This window comes from Hyla sarda, unplaced genomic scaffold (assembly GCF_029499605.1).
Source record: "Hyla sarda isolate aHylSar1 unplaced genomic scaffold, aHylSar1.hap1 scaffold_537, whole genome shotgun sequence".
In the NCBI taxonomy this organism is placed as follows: domain Eukaryota; kingdom Metazoa; phylum Chordata; class Amphibia; order Anura; family Hylidae; genus Hyla; species Hyla sarda.
Window position 1 is genome coordinate 24,509 of NW_026610548.1, and position 27,471 is coordinate 51,979.

A 27,471-nucleotide genomic window follows, 5' to 3' on the forward strand; every position below is an offset into this window, starting at 1 on the left:
TGGGAGTGCAATGGGCCCCTGTCTTGCTGCTTAGCAATAATGGTATGGGTTTAGGTTCTGCTGTGTGTACTGGTGGTTGACTGCCCCCCAGCCCAGAGTGTGCATGGAAAATTGTCTGGCAGCCTCCCTGACAGCAAGCAGTGATAGTGCCCATGAAGGGGACCTTGTTGGGCCCGCCCCTTTCACGGTTATCGCTTCTCGGCCTTTTGGCTAAGATCAAGTGTAGTATCTGTTCTTATCAGTTTAATATCTGATACGTCCCCTATCTGGGGACCATATATTAAATGGATTTTTGAGAACGGGGGCCGATTTCGAAGCTTGCTTCCGTCGCCCTATGCATTGACCCGATATGGCAGTATCTTCGGGTACAGTGCACCACCCCCTTACAGGGTTAAAAAGAAAGATTCCTACTTTCATTGCTACCTGCTTGCTGGCTAGCCAGCTAGCCAGCCCTGTGGGCCTTGCTGCTGCAGCCAAAAAACAAAAGGTGGTGCTGCTGCTGCTGCTTCTGCTGCTTCTGCTTGTGTCTGGCCGCTGTTGGAGCGTCCAGGCACAGGACTTCTGCTGCTGCTGACTAAATGGCCTCCTTAATTGGATCATTTGAGTAGCCAGCACACCTGTGCAGGTAGGGCATGACATGATAGGCAGCTGCCTTGATAGCGGGTGGGTGCTGAATGTTCCTAATTGACAAAATAAGATTAATGCTTATGAAGAAATATAAAATCTCATCCCTTCCCCAATATCGCGCCACACCCCTACCCCTTAATTCCCTGGTTGAACTTGATGGACATATGTCTTTTTTCGACCGTACTAACTATGTAACTATGTAACATAACATGGGGGGGGGGGGGGGTCTCCTGGCTGTTCACACAGGTGTGTCATTGCTGTACATTGACCATGCATTGCTTCTGTGGTATTGCAAAGGCAAAGACAAATGCTTCCAGCCATCCATTGCACTAATGGATTGGTCATCAGCTGGCTGTCTATGTCCCGCATCAATATAGACCAAAGTACAGAGGGTTAGGCTATGCTATTGTGCACCTACCTGATGCATCAGAAGGTGCGAGGCCCTTGCTAAATTCTGTGCACAGACTTTGAGATCTATACTTTAGACTGTATCTAAACCTGCTCCAACATGGACTGACATTCTGGCCTACTTTCAGCCGATGCGACTTGTCTGTCGCTGAACAGTCGCTTTTTATGTATTCAGCACCTATATATAATGTTGTAAAAATGCTCTAGAAGCTAAAGTCGCAGAAATGTCACACATATTTGGCCTGCAACTTTCTGTGCGACAAATTCAGACAGGAAAAATCAGTATAAATCCTTAGAAAATTATCCCCCAGTGTCTCCATCTGCTGGCGGTATTGAATAAGCATTGCTGCACTGATGGGGTATGCATTAGACGAAAAAAAAGAAGAAAAAGAAGAATAATACGCCCAGAAAAGAGGCGAAAAGGAGAAAAACGTAAAAAAACGTGAAAAAAAAGTAAGAGGAAGAGAAGGGAAAAAAAGGTGGAAATGGGTTTAAAAGTGATTTCGGCGGAGAAATATATATATATATATATATATATATATATATATATATATATATATATATATACGCGCACACACACACATATATATAAACGTATTCTCCGTTGAGATATTGCAGCCGCTGCTGTGTCCAGGCCCAGGAGCCTTAGCACTGTGCTGTGATGTCACTCAATACCACTGACATCACTAGGTGTAAACAACATCTCTCCTTTGCTGTGTATGTGACTATGGAGCTGTTTGGTGATGTCGTCTATTATGGCCTTCATAGAAGCAACAGGAGATTGTTGCATCCATCTAGAACCCTCAGAACTACAGTGCTATGATGTCACTCACTTCCACAGGCCTTGCAGAGTGTAAACAACAACAACCCAGCTTTGTTGTGTATGTAACCATAGGGATTTGTGATGTCACCTAGAACCTTCACAGCAGCGACAGCTTTATGAGGAGCATCAGCACTGCTCTGCCTGAGCAGAACCATCACCGCCATAGGTTGTCAAATAACCCGGATTTAACCCACACAGGTAAGTCCAATGGGGTGCAGGCATGTCCTCTATGCTTACAGCTTCCCGTGGGTGTTGGTTTGATACCGTTTGGGGACAGCCAAGGAGGCATCTGCAGGCAACAAAGGTAGGTGTGTGCTTGTGTGTGTGTTTCCTATGCAGATCCTAAGCCCAGTGTCACATGCAAGTAGGAGGAGTAAGAAGGGTTCCTGGCAAATCCGGGTTATGGATTGCATTTAAAAAGGCCCCGTGGGAGTGCAATGGGCCCCTGTCTTGCTGCTTAGCAATAATGGTATGGGTTTAGGTTCTGCTGTGTGTACTGGTGGTTGACTGCCCCCCAGCCCAGAGTGTGCATGGAAAATTGTCTGGCAGCCTCCCTGACAGCAAGCAGTGATAGTGCCCATGAAGGGGACCTTGTTGGGCCCGCCCCTTTCACGGTTATCGCTTCTCGGCCTTTTGGCTAAGATCAAGTGTAGTATCTGTTCTTATCAGTTTAATATCTGATACGTCCCCTATCTGGGGACCATATATTAAATGGATTTTTGAGAACGGGGGCCGATTTCGAAGCTTGCTTCCGTCGCCCTATGCATTGACCCGATATGGCAGTATCTTCGGGTACAGTGCACCACCCCCTTACAGGGTTAAAAAGAAAGATTCCTACTTTCATTGCTACCTGCTTGCTGGCTAGCCAGCTAGCCAGCCCTGTGGGCCTTGCTGCTGCAGCCAAAAAACAAAAGGTGGTGCTGCTGCTGCTGCTTCTGCTGCTTCTGCTTGTGTCTGGCCGCTGTTGGAGCGTCCAGGCACAGGACTTCTGCTGCTGCTGACTAAATGGCCTCCTTAATTGGATCATTTGAGTAGCCAGCACACCTGTGCAGGTAGGGCATGACATGATAGGCAGCTGCCTTGATAGCGGATGGGTGCTGAATGTTCCTAATTGACAAAATAAGATTAATGCTTATGAAGAAATATAAAATCTCATCCCTTCCCCAATATCGCGCCACACCCCTACCCCTTAATTCCCTGGTTGAACTTGATGGACATATGTCTTTTTTCGACCGTACTAACTATGTAACTATGTAACATAACATGGGGGGGGGGGGGGGGGTCTCCTGGCTGTTCACACAGGTGTGTCATTGCTGTACATTGACCATGCATTGCTTCTGTGGTATTGCAAAGGCAAAGACAAATGCTTCCAGCCATCCATTGCACTAATGGATTGGTCATCAGCTGGCTGTCTATGTCCCGCATCAATATAGACCAAAGTACAGAGGGTTAGGCTATGCTATTGTGCACCTACCTGATGCATCAGAAGGTGCGAGGCCCTTGCTAAATTCTGTGCACAGACTTTGAGATCTATACTTTAGACTGTATCTAAACCTGCTCCAACATGGACTGACATTCTGGCCTACTTTCAGCCGATGCGACTTGTCTGTCGCTGAACAGTCGCTTTTTATGTATTCAGCACCTATGTATAATGTTGTAAAAATGCTCTAGAAGCTAAAGTCGCAGAAATGTCACACATATTTGGCCTGCAACTTTCTGTGCGACAAATTCAGACAGGAAAAATCAGTATAAATCCTTAGAAAATTATCCCCCAGTGTCTCCATCTGCTGGCGGTATTGAATAAGCATTGCTGCACTGATGGGGTATGCATTAGACGAAAAAAAAGAAGAAAAAGAAGAATAATACGCCCAGAAAAGAGGCGAAAAGGAGAAAAACGTAAAAAAACGTGAAAAAAAAGTAAGAGGAAGAGAAGGGAAAAAAAGGTGGAAATGGGTTTAAAAGTGATTTCGGCGGAGAAATATATATATATATATATATATATATATATATATATATATATATACGCGCACACACACACATATATATAAACGTATTCTCCGTTGAGATATTGCAGCCGCTTCTGTGTCCAGGCCCAGGAGCCTTAGCACTGTGCTGTGATGTCACTCAATACCACTGACATCACTAGGTGTAAACAACATCTCTCCTTTGCTGTGTATGTGACTATGGAGCTGTTTGGTGATGTCGTCTATTATGGCCTTCATAGAAGCAACAGGAGATTGTTGCATCCATCTAGAACCCTCAGAACTACAGTGCTATGATGTCACTCACTTCCACAGGCCTTGCAGAGTGTAAACAACAACAACCCAGCTTTGTTGTGTATGTAACCATAGGGATTTGTGATGTCACCTAGAACCTTCACAGCAGCGACAGCTTTATGAGGAGCATCAGCACTGCTCTGCCTGAGCAGAACCATCACCGCCATAGGTTGTCAAATAACCCGGATTTAACCCACACAGGTAAGTCCAATGGGGTGCAGGCATGTCCTCTATGCTTACAGCTTCCCGTGGGTGTTGGTTTGATACCGTTTGGGGACAGCCAAGGAGGCATCTGCAGGCAACAAAGGTAGGTGTGTGCTTGTGTGTGTGTTTCCTATGCAGATCCTAAGCCCAGTGTCACATGCAAGTAGGAGGAGTAAGAAGGGTTCCTGGCAAATCCGGGTTATGGATTGCATTTAAAAAGGCCCCGTGGGAGTGCAATGGGCCCCTGTCTTGCTGCTTAGCAATAATGGTATGGGTTTAGGTTCTGCTGTGTGTACTGGTGGTTGACTGCCCCCCAGCCCAGAGTGTGCATGGAAAATTGTCTGGCAGCCTCCCTGACAGCAAGCAGTGATAGTGCCCATGAAGGGCACCTTGTTGGGCCCGCCCCTTTCACGGTTATCGCTTCTCGGCCTTTTGGCTAAGATCAAGTGTAGTATCTGTTCTTATCAGTTTTCATGCTGGTGGGGATGGGTGCTGCATGGAGGATGCAGGTGTACCAGGGCTTTCCGGGGCTGGTTCTGAGGAATCAGCTCGACGGCTGCCCCGATGTGACCTGTTCCCTCCGGGTCTCGCCATGAGGCTGAGAGGGTCTAGAGCCGAGGTACTTTTGTGCCTCGGGGAGTGGTGACCCCGAGGTGCCGAAACTCACTGGGAGAATAGGCTCACTGAGTTGAAGCACGGGCACCATAATCTCTTCACCTTGTGGCACTCACCTCTTGATTCCCGGCCTTCTGGCTAGGATCAGAGAAATTTTTATAGATCCGGCCGGATGTCCGGGCAGTATATCTGCACACATTCACTTATTTATTTCTTTTTTGTCTCACTGTGTCACTTTTTGCGTGTTGTGTGTTCACAGGATTTGTCAGGATGCGGTAGCCCTTCTGGGTGTCCCTCCTGGCGGTCTAGGGGAGGTGTGTGTGGCCATTAGGTTCCGCACCTCCCTGCAAACACCCCGGGTACTCCTGCTTTGGCAGGGTACCTACTGTAATCGGCTCTGCGGGCAGATACCTTGGCCAACGCCAAGGGGGATGCCGGGAGCATTTGTGGTCCCCTAGTAGCTTCGGCGAAAAGGGACATCGAACCTGGAACCTCGCAGGTACCTTTTGGTCCGGAGGTGAAGGGTAAGGTTTGTTGGGGGGCCTCTCTCCTATCGGAGAAGGGCTTGCGATAGACCGCATCCTTTGTGCACGTTTTTTTTAGTGTAACACGTTTGCACTTTTTCTTGCACTTTGGGTGAATCGAAAGCACGTTCCTCGGCTTTAGATAAAAGAATCTGTTCTTATCAGTTTAATATCTGATACGTCCCCTATCTGGGGACCATATATTAAATGGATTTTTGAGAACGGGGGCCGATTTCGAAGCTTGCTTCCGTCGCCCTATGCATTGACCCGATATGGCAGTATCTTCGGGTACAGTGCACCACCCCCTTACAGGGTTAAAAAGAAAGATTCCTACTTTCATTGCTACCTGCTTGCTGGCTAGCCAGCTAGCCAGCCCTGTGGGCCTTGCTGCTGCTGCAGCCAAAAAACAAAAGGTGGTGCTGCTGCTGCTTCTGCTGCTTCTGCTTCTGCTTGTGTCTGGCCGCTGTTGGAGCGTCCAGGCACAGGACTTCTGCTGCTGCTGACTAAATGGCCTCCTTAATTGGATCATTTGAGTAGCCAGCACACCTGTGCAGGTAGGGCATGACATGATAGGCAGCTGCCTTGATAGCGGGTGGGTGCTGAATGTTCCTAATTGACAAAATAAGATTAATGCTTATGAAGAAATATAAAATCTCATCCCTTCCCCAATATCGCGCCACACCCCTACCCCTTAATTCCCTGGTTGAACTTGATGGACATATGTCTTTTTTCGACCGTACTAACTATGTAACTATGTAACATAACATGGGGGGGGGGGGGGTCTCCTGGCTGTTCACACAGGTGTGTCATTGCTGTACATTGACCATGCATTGCTTCTGTGGTATTGCAAAGGCAAAGACAAATGCTTCCAGCCATCCATTGCACTAATGGATTGGTCATCAGCTGGCTGTCTATGTCCCGCATCAATATAGACCAAAGTACAGAGGGTTAGGCTATGCTATTGTGCACCTACCTGATGCATCAGAAGGTGCGAGGCCCTTGCTAAATTCTGTGCACAGACTTTGAGATCTATACTTTAGACTGTATCTAAACCTGCTCCAACATGGACTGACATTCTGGCCTACTTTCAGCCGATGCGACTTGTCTGTCGCTGAACAGTCGCTTTTTATGTATTCAGCACCTATGTATAATGTTGTAAAAATGCTCTAGAAGCTAAAGTCGCAGAAATGTCACACATATTTGGCCTGCAACTTTCTGTGCGACAAATTCAGACAGGAAAAATCAGTATAAATCCTTAGAAAATTATCCCCCAGTGTCTCCATCTGCTGGCGGTATTGAATAAGCATTGCTGCACTGATGGGGTATGCATTAGACGAAAAAAAAGAAGAAAAAGAAGAATAATACGCCCAGAAAAGAGGCGAAAAGGAGAAAAACGTAAAAAAACGTGAAAAAAAAGTAAGAGGAAGAGAAGGGAAAAAAAGGTGGAAATGGGTTTAAAAGTGATTTCGGCGGAGAAATATATATATATATATATATATATATATATATACGCGCACACACACACATATATATAAACGTATTCTCCGTTGAGATATTGCAGCCGCTGCTGTGTCCAGGCCCAGGAGCCTTAGCACTGTGCTGTGATGTCACTCAATACCACTGACATCACTAGGTGTAAACAACATCTCTCCTTTGCTGTGTATGTGACTATGGAGCTGTTTGGTGATGTCGTCTATTATGGCCTTCATAGAAGCAACAGGAGATTGTTGCATCCATCTAGAACCCTCAGAACTACAGTGCTATGATGTCACTCACTTCCACAGGCCTTGCAGAGTGTAAACAACAACAACCCAGCTTTGTTGTGTATGTAACCATAGGGATTTGTGATGTCACCTAGAACCTTCACAGCAGCGACAGCTTTATGAGGAGCATCAGCACTGCTCTGCCTGAGCAGAACCATCACCGCCATAGGTTGTCAAATAACCCGGATTTAACCCACACAGGTAAGTCCAATGGGGTGCAGGCATGTCCTCTATGCTTACAGCTTCCCGTGGGTGTTGGTTTGATACCGTTTGGGGACAGCCAAGGAGGCATCTGCAGGCAACAAAGGTAGGTGTGTGCTTGTGTGTGTGTTTCCTATGCAGATCCTAAGCCCAGTGTCACATGCAAGTAGGAGGAGTAAGAAGGGTTCCTGGCAAATCCGGGTTATGGATTGCATTTAAAAAGGCCCCGTGGGAGTGCAATGGGCCCCTGTCTTGCTGCTTAGCAATAATGGTATGGGTTTAGGTTCTGCTGTGTGTACTGGTGGTTGACTGCCCCCCAGCCCAGAGTGTGCATGGAAAATTGTCTGGCAGCCTCCCTGACAGCAAGCAGTGATAGTGCCCATGAAGGGCACCTTGTTGGGCCCGCCCCTTTCACGGTTATCGCTTCTCGGCCTTTTGGCTAAGATCAAGTGTAGTATCTGTTCTTATCAGTTTAATATCTGATACGTCCCCTATCTGGGGACCATATATTAAATGGATTTTTGAGAACGGGGGCCGATTTCGAAGCTTGCTTCCGTCGCCCTATGCATTGACCCGATATGGCAGTATCTTCGGGTACAGTGCACCACCCCCTTACAGGGTTAAAAAGAAAGATTCCTACTTTCATTGCTACCTGCTTGCTGGCTAGCCAGCTAGCCAGCCCTGTGGGCCTTGCTGCTGCTGCAGCCAAAAAACAAAAGGTGGTGCTGCTGCTGCTTCTGCTGCTTCTGCTTCTGCTTGTGTCTGGCCGCTGTTGGAGCGTCCAGGCACAGGACTTCTGCTGCTGCTGACTAAATGGCCTCCTTAATTGGATCATTTGAGTAGCCAGCACACCTGTGCAGGTAGGGCATGACATGATAGGCAGCTGCCTTGATAGCGGGTGGGTGCTGAATGTTCCTAATTGACAAAATAAGATTAATGCTTATGAAGAAATATAAAATCTCATCCCTTCCCCAATATCGCGCCACACCCCTACCCCTTAATTCCCTGGTTGAACTTGATGGACATATGTCTTTTTTCGACCGTACTAACTATGTAACTATGTAACATAACATGGGGGGGGGGGGGGGGTCTCCTGGCTGTTCACACAGGTGTGTCATTGCTGTACATTGACCATGCATTGCTTCTGTGGTATTGCAAAGGCAAAGACAAATGCTTCCAACCATCCATTGCACTAATGGATTGGTCATCAGCTGGCTGTCTATGTCCCGCATCAATATAGACCAAAGTACAGAGGGTTAGGCTATGCTATTGTGCACCTACCTGATGCATCAGAAGGTGCGAGGCCCTTGCTAAATTCTGTGCACAGACTTTGAGATCTATACTTTAGACTGTATCTAAACCTGCTCCAACATGGACTGACATTCTGGCCTACTTTCAGCCGATGCGACTTGTCTGTCGCTGAACAGTCGCTTTTTATGTATTCAGCACCTATGTATAATGTTGTAAAAATGCTCTAGAAGCTAAAGTCGCAGAAATGTCACACATATTTGGCCTGCAACTTTCTGTGCGACAAATTCAGACAGGAAAAATCAGTATAAATCCTTAGAAAATTATCCCCCAGTGTCTCCATCTGCTGGCGGTATTGAATAAGCATTGCTGCACTGATGGGGTATGCATTAGACGAAAAAAAAGAAGAAAAAGAAGAATAATACGCCCAGAAAAGAGGCGAAAAGGAGAAAAACGTAAAAAAACGTGAAAAAAAAGTAAGAGGAAGAGAAGGGAAAAAAAGGTGGAAATGGGTTTAAAAGTGATTTCGGCGGAGAAATATATATATATATATATATATATATATATATATATATATATATATACGCGCACACACACACATATATATAAACGTATTCTCCGTTGAGATATTGCAGCCGCTGCTGTGTCCAGGCCCAGGAGCCTTAGCACTGTGCTGTGATGTCACTCAATACCACTGACATCACTAGGTGTAAACAACATCTCTCCTTTGCTGTGTATGTGACTATGGAGCTGTTTGGTGATGTCGTCTATTATGGCCTTCATAGAAGCAACAGGAGATTGTTGCATCCATCTAGAACCCTCAGAACTACAGTGCTATGATGTCACTCACTTCCACAGGCCTTGCAGAGTGTAAACAACAACAACCCAGCTTTGTTGTGTATGTAACCATAGGGATTTGTGATGTCACCTAGAACCTTCACAGCAGCGACAGCTTTATGAGGAGCATCAGCACTGCTCTGCCTGAGCAGAACCATCACCGCCATAGGTTGTCAAATAACCCGGATTTAACCCACACAGGTAAGTCCAATGGGGTGCAGGCATGTCCTCTATGCTTACAGCTTCCCGTGGGTGTTGGTTTGATACCGTTTGGGGACAGCCAAGGAGGCATCTGCAGGCAACAAAGGTAGGTGTGTGCTTGTGTGTGTGTTTCCTATGCAGATCCTAAGCCCAGTGTCACATGCAAGTAGGAGGAGTAAGAAGGGTTCCTGGCAAATCCGGGTTATGGATTGCATTTAAAAAGGCCCCGTGGGAGTGCAATGGGCCCCTGTCTTGCTGCTTAGCAATAATGGTATGGGTTTAGGTTCTGCTGTGTGTACTGGTGGTTGACTGCCCCCCAGCCCAGAGTGTGCATGGAAAATTGTCTGGCAGCCTCCCTGACAGCAAGCAGTGATAGTGCCCATGAAGGGCACCTTGTTGGGCCCGCCCCTTTCACGGTTATCGCTTCTCGGCCTTTTGGCTAAGATCAAGTGTAGTATCTGTTCTTATCAGTTTAATATCTGATACGTCCCCTATCTGGGGACCATATATTAAATGGATTTTTGAGAATGGGGGCCGATTTCGAAGCTTGCTTCCGTCGCCCTATGCATTGACCCGATATGGCAGTATCTTCGGGTACAGTGCACCACCCCCTTACAGGGTTAAAAAGAAAGATTCCTACTTTCATTGCTACCTGCTTGCTGGCTAGCCAGCTAGCCAGCCCTGTGGGCCTTGCTGCTGCTGCAGCCAAAAAACAAAAGGTGGTGCTGCTGCTGCTTCTGCTGCTTCTGCTTCTGCTTGTGTCTGGCCGCTGTTGGAGCGTCCAGGCACAGGACTTCTGCTGCTGCTGACTAAATGGCCTCCTTAATTGGATCATTTGAGTAGCCAGCACACCTGTGCAGGTAGGGCATGACATGATAGGCAGCTGCCTTGATAGCGGGTGGGTGCTGAATGTTCCTAATTGACAAAATAAGATTAATGCTTATGAAGAAATATAAAATCTCATCCCTTCCCCAATATCGCGCCACACCCCTACCCCTTAATTCCCTGGTTGAACTTGATGGACATATGTCTTTTTTCGACCGTACTAACTATGTAACTATGTAACATAACATGGGGGGGGGGGGGGGTCTCCTGGCTGTTCACACAGGTGTGTCATTGCTGTACATTGACCATGCATTGCTTCTGTGGTATTGCAAAGGCAAAGACAAATGCTTCCAGCCATCCATTGCACTAATGGATTGGTCATCAGCTGGCTGTCTATGTCCCGCATCAATATAGACCAAAGTACAGAGGGTTAGGCTATGCTATTGTGCACCTACCTGATGCATCAGAAGGTGCGAGGCCCTTGCTAAATTCTGTGCACAGACTTTGAGATCTATACTTTAGACTGTATCTAAACCTGCTCCAACATGGACTGACATTCTGGCCTACTTTCAGCCGATGCGACTTGTCTGTCGCTGAACAGTCGCTTTTTATGTATTCAGCACCTATGTATAATGTTGTAAAAATGCTCTAGAAGCTAAAGTCGCAGAAATGTCACACATATTTGGCCTGCAACTTTCTGTGCGACAAATTCAGACAGGAAAAATCAGTATAAATCCTTAGAAAATTATCCCCCAGTGTCTCCATCTGCTGGCGGTATTGAATAAGCATTGCTGCACTGATGGGGTATGCATTAGACGAAAAAAAAGAAGAAAAAGAAGAATAATACGCCCAGAAAAGAGGCGAAAAGGAGAAAAACGTAAAAAAACGTGAAAAAAAAGTAAGAGGAAGAGAAGGGAAAAAAAGGTGGAAATGGGTTTAAAAGTGATTTCGGCGGAGAAATATATATATATATATATATATATATATATATATATATATATATATACGCGCACACACACACATATATATAAACGTATTCTCCGTTGAGATATTGCAGCCGCTGCTGTGTCCAGGCCCAGGAGCCTTAGCACTGTGCTGTGATGTCACTCAATACCACTGACATCACTAGGTGTAAACAACATCTCTCCTTTGCTGTGTATGTGACTATGGAGCTGTTTGGTGATGTCGTCTATTATGGCCTTCATAGAAGCAACAGGAGATTGTTGCATCCATCTAGAACCCTCAGAACTACAGTGCTATGATGTCACTCACTTCCACAGGCCTTGCAGAGTGTAAACAACAACAACCCAGCTTTGTTGTGTATGTAACCATAGGGATTTGTGATGTCACCTAGAACCTTCACAGCAGCGACAGCTTTATGAGGAGCATCAGCACTGCTCTGCCTGAGCAGAACCATCACCGCCATAGGTTGTCAAATAACCCGGATTTAACCCACACAGGTAAGTCCAATGGGGTGCAGGCATGTCCTCTATGCTTACAGCTTCCCGTGGGTGTTGGTTTGATACCGTTTGGGGACAGCCAAGGAGGCATCTGCAGGCAACAAAGGTAGGTGTGTGCTTGTGTGTGTGTTTCCTATGCAGATCCTAAGCCCAGTGTCACATGCAAGTAGGAGGAGTAAGAAGGGTTCCTGGCAAATCCGGGTTATGGATTGCATTTAAAAAGGCCCCGTGGGAGTGCAATGGGCCCCTGTCTTGCTGCTTAGCAATAATGGTATGGGTTTAGGTTCTGCTGTGTGTACTGGTGGTTGACTGCCCCCCAGCCCAGAGTGTGCATGGAAAATTGTCTGGCAGCCTCCCTGACAGCAAGCAGTGATAGTGCCCATGAAGGGCACCTTGTTGGGCCCGCCCCTTTCACGGTTATCGCTTCTCGGCCTTTTGGCTAAGATCAAGTGTAGTATCTGTTCTTATCAGTTTAATATCTGATACGTCCCCTATCTGGGGACCATATATTAAATGGATTTTTGAGAACGGGGGCCGATTTCGAAGCTTGCTTCCGTCGCCCTATGCATTGACCCGATATGGCAGTATCTTCGGGTACAGTGCACCACCCCCTTACAGGGTTAAAAAGAAAGATTCCTACTTTCATTGCTACCTGCTTGCTGGCTAGTCAGCTAGCCAGCCCTGTGGGCCTTGCTGCTGCTGCAGCCAAAAAACAAAAGGTGGTGCTGCTGCTGCTTCTGCTGCTTCTGCTTCTGCTTGTGTCTGGCCGCTGTTGGAGCGTCCAGGCACAGGACTTCTGCTGCTGCTGACTAAATGGCCTCCTTAATTGGATCATTTGAGTAGCCAGCACACCTGTGCAGGTAGGGCATGACATGATAGGCAGCTGCCTTGATAGCGGGTGGGTGCTGAATGTTCCTAATTGACAAAATAAGATTAATGCTTATGAAGAAATATAAAATCTCATCCCTTCCCCAATATCGCGCCACACCCCTACCCCTTAATTCCCTGGTTGAACTTGATGGACATATGTCTTTTTTCGACCGTACTAACTATGTAACTATGTAACATAACATGGGGGGGGGGGGTCTCCTGGCTGTTCACACAGGTGTGTCATTGCTGTACATTGACCATGCATTGCTTCTGTGGTATTGCAAAGGCAAAGACAAATGCTTCCAGCCATCCATTGCACTAATGGATTGGTCATCAGCTGGCTGTCTATGTCCCGCATCAATATAGACCAAAGTACAGAGGGTTAGGCTATGCTATTGTGCACCTACCTGATGCATCAGAAGGTGCGAGGCCCTTGCTAAATTCTGTGCACAGACTTTGAGATCTATACTTTAGACTGTATCTAAACCTGCTCCAACATGGACTGACATTCTGGCCTACTTTCAGCCGATGCGACTTGTCTGTCGCTGAACAGTCGCTTTTTATGTATTCAGCACCTATGTATAATGTTGTAAAAATGCTCTAGAAGCTAAAGTCGCAGAAATGTCACACATATTTGGCCTGCAACTTTCTGTGCGACAAATTCAGACAGGAAAAATCAGTATAAATCCTTAGAAAATTATCCCCCAGTGTCTCCATCTGCTGGCGGTATTGAATAAGCATTGCTGCACTGATGGGGTATGCATTAGACGAAAAAAAAGAAGAAAAAGAAGAATAATACGCCCAGAAAAGAGGCGAAAAGGAGAAAAGCGTAAAAAAACGTGAAAAAAAAGTAAGAGGAAGAGAAGGGAAAAAAAGGTGGAAATGGGTTTAAAAAGTGATTTCGGCGGAGAAATATATATATATATATATATATATGTATATATATATATATATACGCGCACACACACACATATATATAAACGTATTCTCCGTTGAGATATTGCAGCCGCTGCTGTGTCCAGGCCCAGGAGCCTTAGCACTGTGCTGTGATGTCACTCAATACCACTGACATCACTAGGTGTAAACAACATCTCTCCTTTGCTGTGTATGTGACTATGGAGCTGTTTGGTGATGTCGTCTATTATGGCCTTCATAGAAGCAACAGGAGATTGTTGCATCCATCTAGAACCCTCAGAACTACAGTGCTATGATGTCACTCACTTCCACAGGCCTTGCAGAGTGTAAACAACAACAACCCAGCTTTGTTGTGTATGTAACCATAGGGATTTGTGATGTCACCTAGAACCTTCACAGCAGCGACAGCTTTATGAGGAGCATCAGCACTGCTCTGCCTGAGCAGAACCATCACCGCCATAGGTTGTCAAATAACCCGGATTTAACCCACACAGGTAAGTCCAATGGGGTGCAGGCATGTCCTCTATGCTTACAGCTTCCCGTGGGTGTTGGTTTGATACCGTTTGGGGACAGCCAAGGAGGCATCTGCAGGCAACAAAGGTAGGTGTGTGCTTGTGTGTGTGTTTCCTATGCAGATCCTAAGCCCAGTGTCACATGCAAGTAGGAGGAGTAAGAAGGGTTCCTGGCAAATCCGGGTTATGGATTGCATTTAAAAAGGCCCCGTGGGAGTGCAATGGGCCCCTGTCTTGCTGCTTAGCAATAATGGTATGGGTTTAGGTTCTGCTGTGTGTACTGGTGGTTGACTGCCCCCCAGCCCAGAGTGTGCATGGAAAATTGTCTGGCAGCCTCCCTGACAGCAAGCAGTGATAGTGCCCATGAAGGGCACCTTGTTGGGCCCGCCCCTTTCACGGTTATCGCTTCTCGGCCTTTTGGCTAAGATCAAGTGTAGTATCTGTTCTTATCAGTTTAATATCTGATACGTCCCCTATCTGGGGACCATATATTAAATGGATTTTTGAGAACGGGGGCCGATTTCGAAGCTTGCTTCCGTCGCCCTATGCATTGACCCGATATGGCAGTATCTTCGGGTACAGTGCACCACCCCCTTACAGGGTTAAAAAGAAAGATTCCTACTTTCATTGCTACCTGCTTGCTGGCTAGCCAGCTAGCCAGCCCTGTGGGCCTTGCTGCTGCTGCAGCCAAAAAACAAAAGGTGGTGCTGCTGCTGCTTCTGCTGCTTCTGCTTCTGCTTGTGTCTGGCCGCTGTTGGAGCGTCCAGGCACAGGACTTCTGCTGCTGCTGACTAAATGGCCTCCTTAATTGGATCATTTGAGTAGCCAGCACACCTGTGCAGGTAGGGCATGACATGATAGGCAGCTGCCTTGATAGCGGGTGGGTGCTGAATGTTCCTAATTGACAAAATAAGATTAATGCTTATGAAGAAATATAAAATCTCATCCCTTCCCCAATATCGCGCCACACCCCTACCCCTTAATTCCCTGGTTGAACTTGATGGACATATGTCTTTTTTCGACCGTACTAACTATGTAACTATGTAACATAACATGGGGGGGGGGGGGGGGGGGTCTCCTGGCTGTTCACACAGGTGTGTCATTGCTGTACATTGACCATGCATTGCTTCTGTGGTATTGCAAAGGCAAAGACAAATGCTTCCAGCCATCCATTGCACTAATGGATTGGTCATCAGCTGGCTGTCTATGTCCCGCATCAATATAGACCAAAGTACAGAGGGTTAGGCTATGCTATTGTGCACCTACCTGATGCATCAGAAGGTGCGAGGCCCTTGCTAAATTCTGTGCACAGACTTTGAGATCTATACTTTAGACTGTATCTAAACCTGCTCCAACATGGACTGACATTCTGGCCTACTTTCAGCCGATGCGACTTGTCTGTCGCTGAACAGTCGCTTTTTATGTATTCAGCACCTATGTATAATGTTGTAAAAATGCTCTAGAAGCTAAAGTCGCAGAAATGTCACACATATTTGGCCTGCAACTTTCTGTGCGACAAATTCAGACAGGAAAAATCAGTATAAATCCTTAGAAAATTATCCCCCAGTGTCTCCATCTGCTGGCGGTATTGAATAAGCATTGCTGCACTGATGGGGTATGCATTAGACGAAAAAAAAGAAGAAAAAGAAGAATAATACGCCCAGAAAAGAGGCGAAAAGGAGAAAAACGTAAAAAAACTTGAAAAAAAAGTAAGAGGAAGAGAAGGGAAAAAAAGGTGGAAATGGGTTTAAAAGTGATTTCGGCGGAGAATATATATATATATATATATATATATATATATATATATATATATATACGCGCACACACACACATATATATAAACGTATTCTCCGTTGAGATATTGCAGCCGCTGCTGTGTCCAGGCCCAGGAGCCTTAGCACTGTGCTGTGATGTCACTCAATACCACTGACATCACTAGGTGTAAACAACATCTCTCCTTTGCTGTGTATGTGACTATGGAGCTGTTTGGTGATGTCGTCTATTACGGCCTTCATAGAAGCAACAGGAGATTGTTGCATCCATCTAGAACCCTCAGAACTACAGTGCTATGATGTCACTCACTTCCACAGGCCTTGCAGAGTGTAAACAACAACAACCCAGCTTTGTTGTGTATGTAACCATAGGGATTTGTGATGTCACCTAGAACCTTCACAGCAGCGACAGCTTTATGAGGAGCATCAGCACTGCTCTGCCTGAGCAGAACCATCACCGCCATAGGTTGTCAAATAACCCGGATTTAACCCACACAGGTAAGTCCAATGGGGTGCAGGCATGTCCTCTATGCTTACAGCTTCCCGTGGGTGTTGGTTTGATACCGTTTGGGGACAGCCAAGGAGGCATCTGCAGGCAACAAAGGTAGGTGTGTGCTTGTGTGTGTGTTTCCTATGCAGATCCTAAGCCCAGTGTCACATGCAAGTAGGAGGAGTAAGAAGGGTTCCTGGCAAATCCGGGTTATGGATTGCATTTAAAAAGGCCCCGTGGGAGTGCAATGGGCCCCTGTCTTGCTGCTTAGCAATAATGGTTTGGTTTTTAGGTTCTGCTGTGTGTACTGGTGGTTGACTGCCCCCCAGCCCAGAGTGTGCATGGAAAATTGTCTGGCAGCCTCCCTGACAGCAAGCAGTGATAGTGCCCATGAAGGGCACCTTGTTGGGCCCGCCCCTTTCACGGTTATCGCTTCTCGGCCTTTTGGCTAAGATCAAGTGTAGTATCTGTTCTTATCAGTTTAATATCTGATACGTCCCCTATCTGGGGACCATATATTAAATGGATTTTTGAGAACGGGGGCCGATTTCGAAGCTTGCTTCCGTCGCCCTATGCATTGACCCGATATGGCAGTATCTTCGGGTACAGTGCACCACCCCCTTACAGGGTTAAAAAGAAAGATTCCTACTTTCATTGCTACCTGCTTGCTGGCTAGCCAGCTAGCCAGCCCTGTGGGCCTTGCTGCTGCTGCAGCCAAAAAACAAAAGGTGGTGCTGCTGCTGCTTCTGCTGCTTCTGCTTCTGCTTGTGTCTGGCCGCTGTTGGAGCGTCCAGGCACAGGACTTCTGCTGCTGCTGACTAAATGGCCTCCTTAATTGGATCATTTGAGTAGCCAGCACACCTGTGCAGGTAGGGCATGACATGATAGGCAGCTGCCTTGATAGCGGGTGGGTGCTGAATGTTCCTAATTGACAAAATAAGATTAATGCTTATGAAGAAATATAAAATCTCATCCCTTCCCCAATATCGCGCCACACCCCTACCCCTTAATTCCCTGGTTGAACTTGATGGACATATGTCTTTTTTCGACCGTACTAACTATGTAACTATGTAACATAACATGGGGGGGGGGGGGGGGGGGGGTCTCCTGGCTGTTCACACAGGTGTGTCATTGCTGTACATTGACCATGCATTGCTTCTGTGGTATTGCAAAGGCAAAGACAAATGCTTCCAGCCATCCATTGCACTAATGGATTGGTCATCAGCTGGCTGTCTATGTCCCGCATCAATATAGACCAAAGTACAGAGGGTTAGGCTATGCTATTGTGCACCTACCTGATGCATCAGAAGGTGCGAGGCCCTTGCTAAATTCTGTGCACAGACTTTGAGATCTATACTTTAGACTGTATCTAAACCTGCTCCAACATGGACTGACATTCTGGCCTACTTTCAGCCGATGCGACTTGTCTGTCGCTGAACAGTCGCTTTTTATGTATTCAGCACCTATGTATAATGTTGTAAAAATGCTCTAGAAGCTAAAGTCGCAGAAATGTCACACATATTTGGCCTGCAACTTTCTGTGCGACAAATTCAGACAGGAAAAATCAGTATAAATCCTTAGAAAATTATCCCCCAGTGTCTCCATCTGCTGGCGGTATTGAATAAGCATTGCTGCACTGATGGGGTATGCATTAGACGAAAAAAAAGAAGAAAAAGAAGAATAATACGCCCAGAAAAGAGGCGAAAAGGAGAAAAACGTAAAAAAACGTGAAAAAAAAGTAAGAGGAAGAGAAGGGAAAAAAAGGTGGAAATGGGTTTAAAAGTGATTTCGGCGGAGAAATATATATATATATATATATATATATATATATATGCGCACACACACACATATATATAAACGTATTCTCCGTTGAGATATTGCAGCCGCTGCTGTGTCCAGGCCCAGGAGCCTTAGCACTGTGCTGTGATGTCACTCAATACCACTGACATCACTAGGTGTAAACAACATCTCTCCTTTGCTGTGTATGTGACTATGGAGCTGTTTGGTGATGTCGTCTATTATGGCCTTCATAGAAGCAACAGGAGATTGTTGCATCCATCTAGAACCCTCAGAACTACAGTGCTATGATGTCACTCACTTCCACAGGCCTTGCAGAGTGTAAACAACAACAACCCAGCTTTGTTGTGTATGTAACCATAGGGATTTGTGATGTCACCTAGAACCTTCACAGCAGCGACAGCTTTATGAGGAGCATCAGCACTGCTCTGCCTGAGCAGAACCATCACCGCCATAGGTTGTCAAATAACCCGGATTTAACCCACACAGGTAAGTCCAATGGGGTGCAGGCATGTCCTCTATGCTTACAGCTTCCCGTGGGTGTTGGTTTGATACCGTTTGGGGACAGCCAAGGAGGCATCTGCAGGCAACAAAGGTAGGTGTGTGCTTGTGTGTGTGTTTCCTATGCAGATCCTAAGCCCAGTGTCACATGCAAGTAGGAGGAGTAAGAAGGGTTCCTGGCAAATCCGGGTTATGGATTGCATTTAAAAAGGCCCCGTGGGAGTGCAATGGGCCCCTGTCTTGCTGCTTAGCAATAATGGTATGGGTTTAGGTTCTGCTGTGTGTACTGGTGGTTGACTGCCCCCCAGCCCAGAGTGTGCATGGAAAATTGTCTGGCAGCCTCCCTGACAGCAAGCAGTGATAGTGCCCATGAAGGGCACCTTGTTGGGCCCGCCCCTTTCACGGTTATCGCTTCTCGGCCTTTTGGCTAAGATCAAGTGTAGTATCTGTTCTTATCAGTTTAATATCTGATACGTCCCCTATCTGGGGACCATATATTAAATGGATTTTTGAGAACGGGGGCCGATTTCGAAGCTTGCTTCCGTCGCCCTATGCATTGACCCGATATGGCAGTATCTTCGGGTACAGTGCACCACCCCCTTACAGGGTTAAAAAGAAAGATTCCTACTTTCATTGCTACCTGCTTGCTGGCTAGCCAGCTAGCCAGCCCTGTGGGCCTTGCTGCTGCTGCAGCCAAAAAACAAAAGGTGGTGCTGCTGCTGCTTCTGCTGCTTCTGCTTCTGCTTGTGTCTGGCCGCTGTTGGAGCCTCCAGGCACAGGACTTCTGCTGCTGCTGACTAAATGGCCTCCTTAATTGGATCATTTGAGTAGCCAGCACACCTGTGCAGGTAGGGCATGACATGATAGGCAGCTGCCTTGATAGCGGGTGGGTGCTGAATGTTCCTAATTGACAAAATAAGATTAATGCTTATGAAGAAATATAAAATCTCATCCCTTCCCCAATATCGCGCCACACCCCTACCCCTTAATTCCCTGGTTGAACTTGATGGACATATGTCTTTTTTCGACCGTACTAACTATGTAACTATGTAACATAACATGGGGGGGGGGGGGGGGTCTCCTGGCTGTTCACACAGGTGTGTCATTGCTGTACATTGACCATGCATTGCTTCTGTGGTATTGCAAAGGCAAAGACAAATGCTTCCAGCCATCCATTGCACTAATGGATTGGTCATCAGCTGGCTGTCTATGTCCCGCATCAATATAGACCAAAGTACAGAGGGTTAGGCTATGCTATTGTGCACCTACCTGATGCATCAGAAGGTGCGAGGCCCTTGCTAAATTCTGTGCACAGACTTTGAGATCTATACTTTAGACTGTATCTAAACCTGCTCCAACATGGACTGACATTCTGGCCTACTTTCAGCCGATGCGACTTGTCTGTCGCTGAACAGTCGCTTTTTATGTATTCAGCACCTATGTATAATGTTGTAAAAATGCTCTAGAAGCTAAAGTCGCAGAAATGTCACACATATTTGGCCTGCAACTTTCTGTGCGACAAATTCAGACAGGAAAAATCAGTATAAATCCTTAGAAAATTATCCCCCAGTGTCTCCATCTGCTGGCGGTATTGAATAAGCATTGCTGCACTGATGGGGTATGCATTAGACGAAAAAAAAGAAGAAAAAGAAGAATAATACTCCCAGAAAAGAGGCGAAAAGGAGAAAAACGTAAAAAAACGTGAAAAAAAAGTAAGAGGAAGAGAAGGGAAAAAAAGGTGGAAATGGGTTTAAAAGTGATTTCGGCGGAGAAATATATATATATATATATATATATATATATATATATATATACGCGCACACACACACATATATATAAACGTATTCTCCGTTGAGATATTGCAGCCGCTGCTGTGTCCAGGCCCAGGAGCCTTAGCACTGTGCTGTGATGTCACTCAATACCACTGACATCACTAGGTGTAAACAACATCTCTCCTTTGCTGTGTATGTGACTATGGAGCTGTTTGGTGATGTCGTCTATTATGGCCTTCATAGAAGCAACAGGAGATTGTTGCATCCATCTAGAACCCTCAGAACTACAGTGCTATGATGTCACTCACTTCCACAGGCCTTGCAGAGTGTAAACAACAACAACCCAGCTTTGTTGTGTATGTAACCATAGGGATTTGTGATGTCACCTAGAACCTTCACAGCAGCGACAGCTTTATGAGGAGCATCAGCACTGCTCTGCCTGAGCAGAACCATCACCGCCATAGGTTGTCAAATAACCCGGATTTAACCCACACAGGTAAGTCCAATGGGGTGCAGGCATGTCCTCTATGCTTACAGCTTCCCGTGGGTGTTGGTTTGATACCGTTTGGGGACAGCCAAGGAGGCATCTGCAGGCAACAAAGGTAGGTGTGTGCTTGTGTGTGTGTTTCCTATGCAGATCCTAAGCCCAGTGTCACATGCAAGTAGGAGGAGTAAGAAGGGTTCCTGGCAAATCCGGGTTATGGATTGCATTTAAAAAGGCCCCGTGGGAGTGCAATGGGCCCCTGTCTTGCTGCTTAGCAATAATGGTATGGGTTTAGGTTCTGCTGTGTGTACTGGTGGTTGACTGCCCCCCAGCCCAGAGTGTGCATGGAAAATTGTCTGGCAGCCTCCCTGACAGCAAGCAGTGATAGTGCCCATGAAGGGCACCTTGTTGGGCCCGCCCCTTTCACGGTTATCGCTTCTCGGCCTTTTGGCTAAGATCAAGTGTAGTATCTGTTCTTATCAGTTTAATATCTGATACGTCCCCTATCTGGGGACCATATATTAAATGGATTTTTGAGAACGGGGGCCGATTTCGAAGCTTGCTTCCATCGCCCTATGCATTGACCCGATATGGCAGTATCTTCGGGTACAGTGCACCACCCCCTTACAGGGTTAAAAAGAAAGATTCCTACTTTCATTGCTACCTGCTTGCTGGCTAGCCAGCTAGCCAGCCCTGTGGGCCTTGCTGCTGCTGCAGCCAAAAAACAAAAGGTGGTGCTGCTGCTGCTTCTGCTGCTTCTGCTTCTGCTTGTGTCTGGCCGCTGTTGGAGCGTCCAGGCACAGGACTTCTGCTGCTGCTGACTAAATGGCCTCCTTAATTGGATCATTTGAGTAGCCAGCACACCTGTGCAGGTAGGGCATGACATGATAGGCAGCTGCCTTGATAGCGGGTGGGTGCTGAATGTTCCTAATTGACAAAATAAGATTAATGCTTATGAAGAAATATAAAATCTCATCCCTTCCCCAATATCGCGCCACACCCCTACCCCTTAATTCCCTGGTTGAACTTGATGGACATATGTCTTTTTTCGACCGTACTAACTATGTAACTATGTAACATAACATGGGGGGGGGGGGGGGGGGTCTCCTGGCTGTTCACACAGGTGTGTCATTGCTGTACATTGACCATGCATTGCTTCTGTGGTATTGCAAAGGCAAAGACAAATGCTTCCAGCCATCCATTGCACTAATGGATTGGTCATCAGCTGGCTGTCTATGTCCCGCATCAATATAGACCAAAGTACAGAGGGTTAGGCTATGCTATTGTGCACCTACCTGATGCATCAGAAGGTGCGAGGCCCTTGCTAAATTCTGTGCACAGACTTTGAGATCTATACTTTAGACTGTATCTAAACCTGCTCCAACATGGACTGACATTCTGGCCTACTTTCAGCCGATGCGACTTGTCTGTCGCTGAACAGTCGCTTTTTATGTATTCAGCACCTATGTATAATGTTGTAAAAATGCTCTAGAAGCTAAAGTCGCAGAAATGTCACACATATTTGGCCTGCAACTTTCTGTGCGACAAATTCAGACAGGAAAAATCAGTATAAATCCTTAGAAAATTATCCCCCAGTGTCTCCATCTGCTGGCGGTATTGAATAAGCATTGCTGCACTGATGGGGTATGCATTAGACGAAAAAAAAGAAGAAAAAGAAGAATAATACGCCCAGAAAAGAGGCGAAAAGGAGAAAAACGTAAAAAAACGTGAAAAAAAAGTAAGAGGAAGAGAAGGGAAAAAAGGTGGAAATGGGTTTAAAAGTGATTTCGGCGGAGAAATATATATATATATATATATATATATATATATATATATATATATACGCGCACACACACATACATATATATAAACGTATTCTCCGTTGAGATATTGCAGCCGCTGCTGTGTCCAGGCCCAGGAGCCTTAGCACTGTGCTGTGATGTCACTCAATACCACTGACATCACTAGGTGTAAACAACATCTCTCCTTTGCTGTGTATGTGACTATGGAGCTGTTTGGTGATGTCGTCTATTATGGCCTTCATAGAAGCAACAGGAGATTGTTGCATCCATCTAGAACCCTCAGAACTACAGTGCTATGATGTCACTCACTTCCACAGGCCTTGCAGAGTGTAAACAACAACAACCCAGCTTTGTTGTGTATGTAACCATAGGGATTTGTGATGTCACCTAGAACCTTCACAGCAGCGACAGCTTTATGAGGAGCATCAGCACTGCTCTGCCTGAGCAGAACCATCACCGCCATAGGTTGTCAAATAACCCGGATTTAACCCACACAGGTAAGTCCAATGGGGTGCAGGCATGTCCTCTATGCTTACAGCTTCCCGTGGGTGTTGGTTTGATACCGTTTGGGGACAGCCAAGGAGGCATCTGCAGGCAACAAAGGTAGGTGTGTGCTTGTGTGTGTGTTTCCTATGCAGATCCTAAGCCCAGTGTCACATGCAAGTAGGAGGAGTAAGAAGGGTTCCTGGCAAATCCGGGTTATGGATTGCATTTAAAAAGGCCCCGTGGGAGTGCAATGGGCCCCTGTCTTGCTGCTTAGCAATAATGGTATGGGTTTAGGTTCTGCTGTGTGTACTGGTGGTTGACTGCCCCCCAGCCCAGAGTGTGCATGGAAAATTGTCTGGCAGCCTCCCTGACAGCAAGCAGTGATAGTGCCCATGAAGGGCACCTTGTTGGGCCCGCCCCTTTCACGGTTATCGCTTCTCGGCCTTTTGGCTAAGATCAAGTGTAGTATCTGTTCTTATCAGTTTAATATCTGATACGTCCCCTATCTGGGGACCATATATTAAATGGATTTTTGAGAACGGGGGCCGATTTCGAAGCTTGCTTCCGTCGCCCTATGCATTGACCCGATATGGCAGTATCTTCGGGTACAGTGCACCACCCCCTTACAGGGTTAAAAAGAAAGATTCCTACTTTCATTGCTACCTGCTTGCTGGCTAGCCAGCTAGCCAGCCCTGTGGGCCTTGCTGCTGCTGCAGCCAAAAAACAAAAGGTGCTGCTGCTTCTGCTGCTTCTGCTTCTGCTTGTGTCTGGCCGCTGTTGGAGCGTCCAGGCACAGGACTTCTGCTGCTGACTAAATGGCCTCCTTAATTGGATCATTTGAGTAGCCAGCACACCTGTGCAGGTAGGGCATGACATGATAGGCAGCTGCCTTGATAGCGGGTGGGTGCTGAATGTTCCTAATTGACAAAATAAGATTAATGCTTATGAAGAAATATAAAATCTCATCCCTTCCCCAATATCGCGCCACACCCCTACCCCTTAATTCCCTGGTTGAACTTGATGGACATATGTCTTTTTTCGACCGTACTAACTATGTAACTATGTAACATAACATGGGGGGGGGGGGGGGGGTCTCCTGGCTGTTCACACAGGTGTGTCATTGCTGTACATTGACCATGCATTGCTTCTGTGGTATTGCAAAGGCAAAGACAAATGCTTCCAGCCATCCATTGCACTAATGGATTGGTCATCAGCTGGCTGTCTATGTCCCGCATCAATATAGACCAAAGTACAGAGGGTTAGGCTATGCTATTGTGCACCTACCTGATGCATCAGAAGGTGCGAGGCCCTTGCTAAATTCTGTGCACAGACTTTGAGATCTATACTTTAGACTGTATCTAAACCTGCTCCAACATGGACTGACATTCTGGCCTACTTTCAGCCGATGCGACTTGTCTGTCGCTGAACAGTCGCTTTTTATGTATTCAGCACCTATGTATAATGTTGTAAAAATGCTCTAGAAGCTAAAGTCGCAGAAATGTCACACATATTTGGCCTGCAACTTTCTGTGCGACAAATTCAGACAGGAAAAATCAGTATAAATCCTTAGAAAATTATCCCCCAGTGTCTCCATCTGCTGGCGGTATTGAATAAGCATTGCTGCACTGATGGGGTATGCATTAGACGAAAAAAAAGAAGAAAAAGAAGAATAATACGCCCAGAAAAGAGGCGAAAAGGAGAAAAACGTAAAAAAACGTGAAAAAAAAGTAAGAGGAAGAGAAGGGAAAAAAAGGTGGAAATGGGTTTAAAAGTGATTTCGGCGGAGAAATATATATATATATATATATATATATATATATATATATATATACGCGCACACACACACATATATATAAACGTATTCTCCGTTGAGATATTGCAGCCGCTGCTGTGTCCAGGCCCAGGAGCCTTAGCACTGTGCTGTGATGTCACTCAATACCACTGACATCACTAGGTGTAAACAACATCTCTCCTTTGCTGTGTATGTGACTATGGAGCTGTTTGGTGATGTCGTCTATTATGGCCTTCATAGAAGCAACAGGAGATTGTTGCATCCATCTAGAACCCTCAGAACTACAGTGCTATGATGTCACTCACTTCCACAGGCCTTGCAGAGTGTAAACAACAACAACCCAGCTTTGTTGTGTATGTAACCATAGGGATTTGTGATGTCACCTAGAACCTTCACAGCAGCGACAGCTTTATGAGGAGCATCAGCACTGCTCTGCCTGAGCAGAACCATCACCGCCATAGGTTGTCAAATAACCCGGATTTAACCCACACAGGTAAGTCCAATGGGGTGCAGGCATGTCCTCTATGCTTACAGCTTCCCGTGGGTGTTGGTTTGATACCGTTTGGGGACAGCCAAGGAGGCATCTGCAGGCAACAAAGGTAGGTGTGTGCTTGTGTGTGTGTTTCCTATGCAGATCCTAAGCCCAGTGTCACATGCAAGTAGGAGGAGTAAGAAGGGTTCCTGGCAAATCCGGGTTATGGATTGCATTTAAAAAGGCCCCGTGGGAGTGCAATGGGCCCCTGTCTTGCTGCTTAGCAATAATGGTATGGGTTTAGGTTCTGCTGTGTGTACTGGTGGTTGACTGCCCCCCAGCCCAGAGTGTGCATGGAAAATTGTCTGGCAGCCTCCCTGACAGCAAGCAGTGATAGTGCCCATGAAGGGCACCTTGTTGGGCCCGCCCCTTTCACGGTTATCGCTTCTCGGCCTTTTGGCTAAGATCAAGTGTAGTATCTGTTCTTATCAGTTTAATATCTGATACGTCCCCTATCTGGGGACCATATATTAAATGGATTTTTGAGAACGGGGGCCGATTTCGAAGCTTGCTTCCGTCGCCCTATGCATTGACCCGATATGGCAGTATCTTCGGGTACAGTGCACCACCCCCTTACAGGGTTAAAAAGAAAGATTCCTACTTTCATTGCTACCTGCTTGCTGGCTAGCCAGCTAGCCAGCCCTGTGGGCCTTGCTGCTGCTGCAGCCAAAAAACAAAAGGTGGTGCTGCTGCTGCTTCTGCTGCTTCTGCTTCTGCTTGTGTCTGGCCGCTGTTGGAGCGTCCAGGCACAGGACTTCTGCTGCTGCTGACTAAATGGCCTCCTTAATTGGATCATTTGAGTAGCCAGCACACCTGTGCAGGTAGGGCATGACATGATAGGCAGCTGCCTTGATAGCTGGTGGGTGCTGAATGTTCCTAATTGACAAAATAAGATTAATGCTTATGAAGAAATATAAAATCTCATCCCTTCCCCAATATCGCGCCACACCCCTACCCCTTAATTCCCTGGTTGAACTTGATGGACATATGTCTTTTTTCGACCGTACTAACTATGTAACTATGTAACATAACATGGGGGGGGGGGGGGGTCTCCTGGCTGTTCACACAGGTGTGTCATTGCTGTACATTGACCATGCATTGCTTCTGTGGTATTGCAAAGGCAAAGACAAATGCTTCCAGCCATCCATTGCACTAATGGATTGGTCATCAGCTGGCTGTCTATGTCCCGCATCAATATAGACCAAAGTACAGAGGGTTAGGCTATGCTATTGTGCACCTACCTGATGCATCAGAAGGTGCGAGGCCCTTGCTAAATTCTGTGCACAGACTTTGAGATCTATACTTTAGACTGTATCTAAACCTGCTCCAACATGGACTGACATTCTGGCCTACTTTCAGCCGATGCGACTTGTCTGTCGCTGAACAGTCGCTTTTTATGTATTCAGCACCTATGTATAATGTTGTAAAAATGCTCTAGAAGCTAAAGTCGCAGAAATGTCACACATATTTGGCCTGCAACTTTCTGTGCGACAAATTCAGACAGGAAAAATCAGTATAAATCCTTAGAAAATTATCCCCCAGTGTCTCCATCTGCTGGCGGTATTGAATAAGCATTGCTGCACTGATGGGGTATGCATTAGACGAAAAAAAAGAAGAAAAAGAAGAATAATACGCCCAGAAAAGAGGCGAAAAGGAGAAAAACGTAAAAAAACGTGAAAAAAAAGTAAGAGGAAGAGAAGGGAAAAAAAGGTGGAAATGGGTTTAAAAGTGATT

General features: G+C 46.3%; 11 non-coding genes and 2 pseudogenes across 11 annotated transcripts; all 13 read left to right on the forward strand.

Moving 5' to 3' along the window:
* Positions 1 to 190: 190 nt before the first annotated feature.
* LOC130339197 (U2 spliceosomal RNA) lies at positions 191 to 381 on the forward strand. The gene has a single exon (XR_008879608.1). It is a non-coding gene; the product is annotated as a U2 spliceosomal RNA (small nuclear RNA).
* A 2,094-nt stretch (positions 382 to 2,475) lies between these two features.
* Positions 2,476 to 2,666, forward strand: LOC130339198 (U2 spliceosomal RNA). Its single transcript, XR_008879609.1, has one exon. It is a non-coding gene; the product is annotated as a U2 spliceosomal RNA (small nuclear RNA).
* A 2,088-nt stretch (positions 2,667 to 4,754) lies between these two features.
* LOC130339189 (U2 spliceosomal RNA) lies at positions 4,755 to 4,914 on the forward strand (annotated as a pseudogene).
* Positions 4,915 to 5,601: 687 nt separating this feature from the next.
* LOC130339187 (U2 spliceosomal RNA) lies at positions 5,602 to 5,781 on the forward strand (annotated as a pseudogene).
* Positions 5,782 to 7,860: 2,079 nt separating this feature from the next.
* Positions 7,861 to 8,051, forward strand: LOC130339200 (U2 spliceosomal RNA). The gene has a single exon (XR_008879610.1). It is a non-coding gene; the product is annotated as a U2 spliceosomal RNA (small nuclear RNA).
* Positions 8,052 to 10,146: 2,095 nt separating this feature from the next.
* LOC130339129 (U2 spliceosomal RNA) lies at positions 10,147 to 10,337 on the forward strand. The gene has a single exon (XR_008879549.1). It is a non-coding gene; the product is annotated as a U2 spliceosomal RNA (small nuclear RNA).
* Positions 10,338 to 12,431: 2,094 nt separating this feature from the next.
* LOC130339201 (U2 spliceosomal RNA) lies at positions 12,432 to 12,622 on the forward strand. The gene has a single exon (XR_008879611.1). It is a non-coding gene; the product is annotated as a U2 spliceosomal RNA (small nuclear RNA).
* A 2,088-nt stretch (positions 12,623 to 14,710) lies between these two features.
* LOC130339202 (U2 spliceosomal RNA) lies at positions 14,711 to 14,901 on the forward strand. Its single transcript, XR_008879612.1, has one exon. It is a non-coding gene; the product is annotated as a U2 spliceosomal RNA (small nuclear RNA).
* A 2,098-nt stretch (positions 14,902 to 16,999) lies between these two features.
* Positions 17,000 to 17,190, forward strand: LOC130339203 (U2 spliceosomal RNA). Its single transcript, XR_008879613.1, has one exon. It is a non-coding gene; the product is annotated as a U2 spliceosomal RNA (small nuclear RNA).
* Positions 17,191 to 19,276: 2,086 nt separating this feature from the next.
* LOC130339204 (U2 spliceosomal RNA) lies at positions 19,277 to 19,467 on the forward strand. Its single transcript, XR_008879614.1, has one exon. It is a non-coding gene; the product is annotated as a U2 spliceosomal RNA (small nuclear RNA).
* A 2,089-nt stretch (positions 19,468 to 21,556) lies between these two features.
* On the forward strand, positions 21,557 to 21,747 carry LOC130339136 (U2 spliceosomal RNA). Its single transcript, XR_008879555.1, has one exon. It is a non-coding gene; the product is annotated as a U2 spliceosomal RNA (small nuclear RNA).
* Positions 21,748 to 23,843: 2,096 nt separating this feature from the next.
* Positions 23,844 to 24,034, forward strand: LOC130339205 (U2 spliceosomal RNA). The gene has a single exon (XR_008879615.1). It is a non-coding gene; the product is annotated as a U2 spliceosomal RNA (small nuclear RNA).
* Positions 24,035 to 26,117: 2,083 nt separating this feature from the next.
* On the forward strand, positions 26,118 to 26,308 carry LOC130339206 (U2 spliceosomal RNA). Its single transcript, XR_008879616.1, has one exon. It is a non-coding gene; the product is annotated as a U2 spliceosomal RNA (small nuclear RNA).
* Positions 26,309 to 27,471: the final 1,163 nt, after the last annotated feature.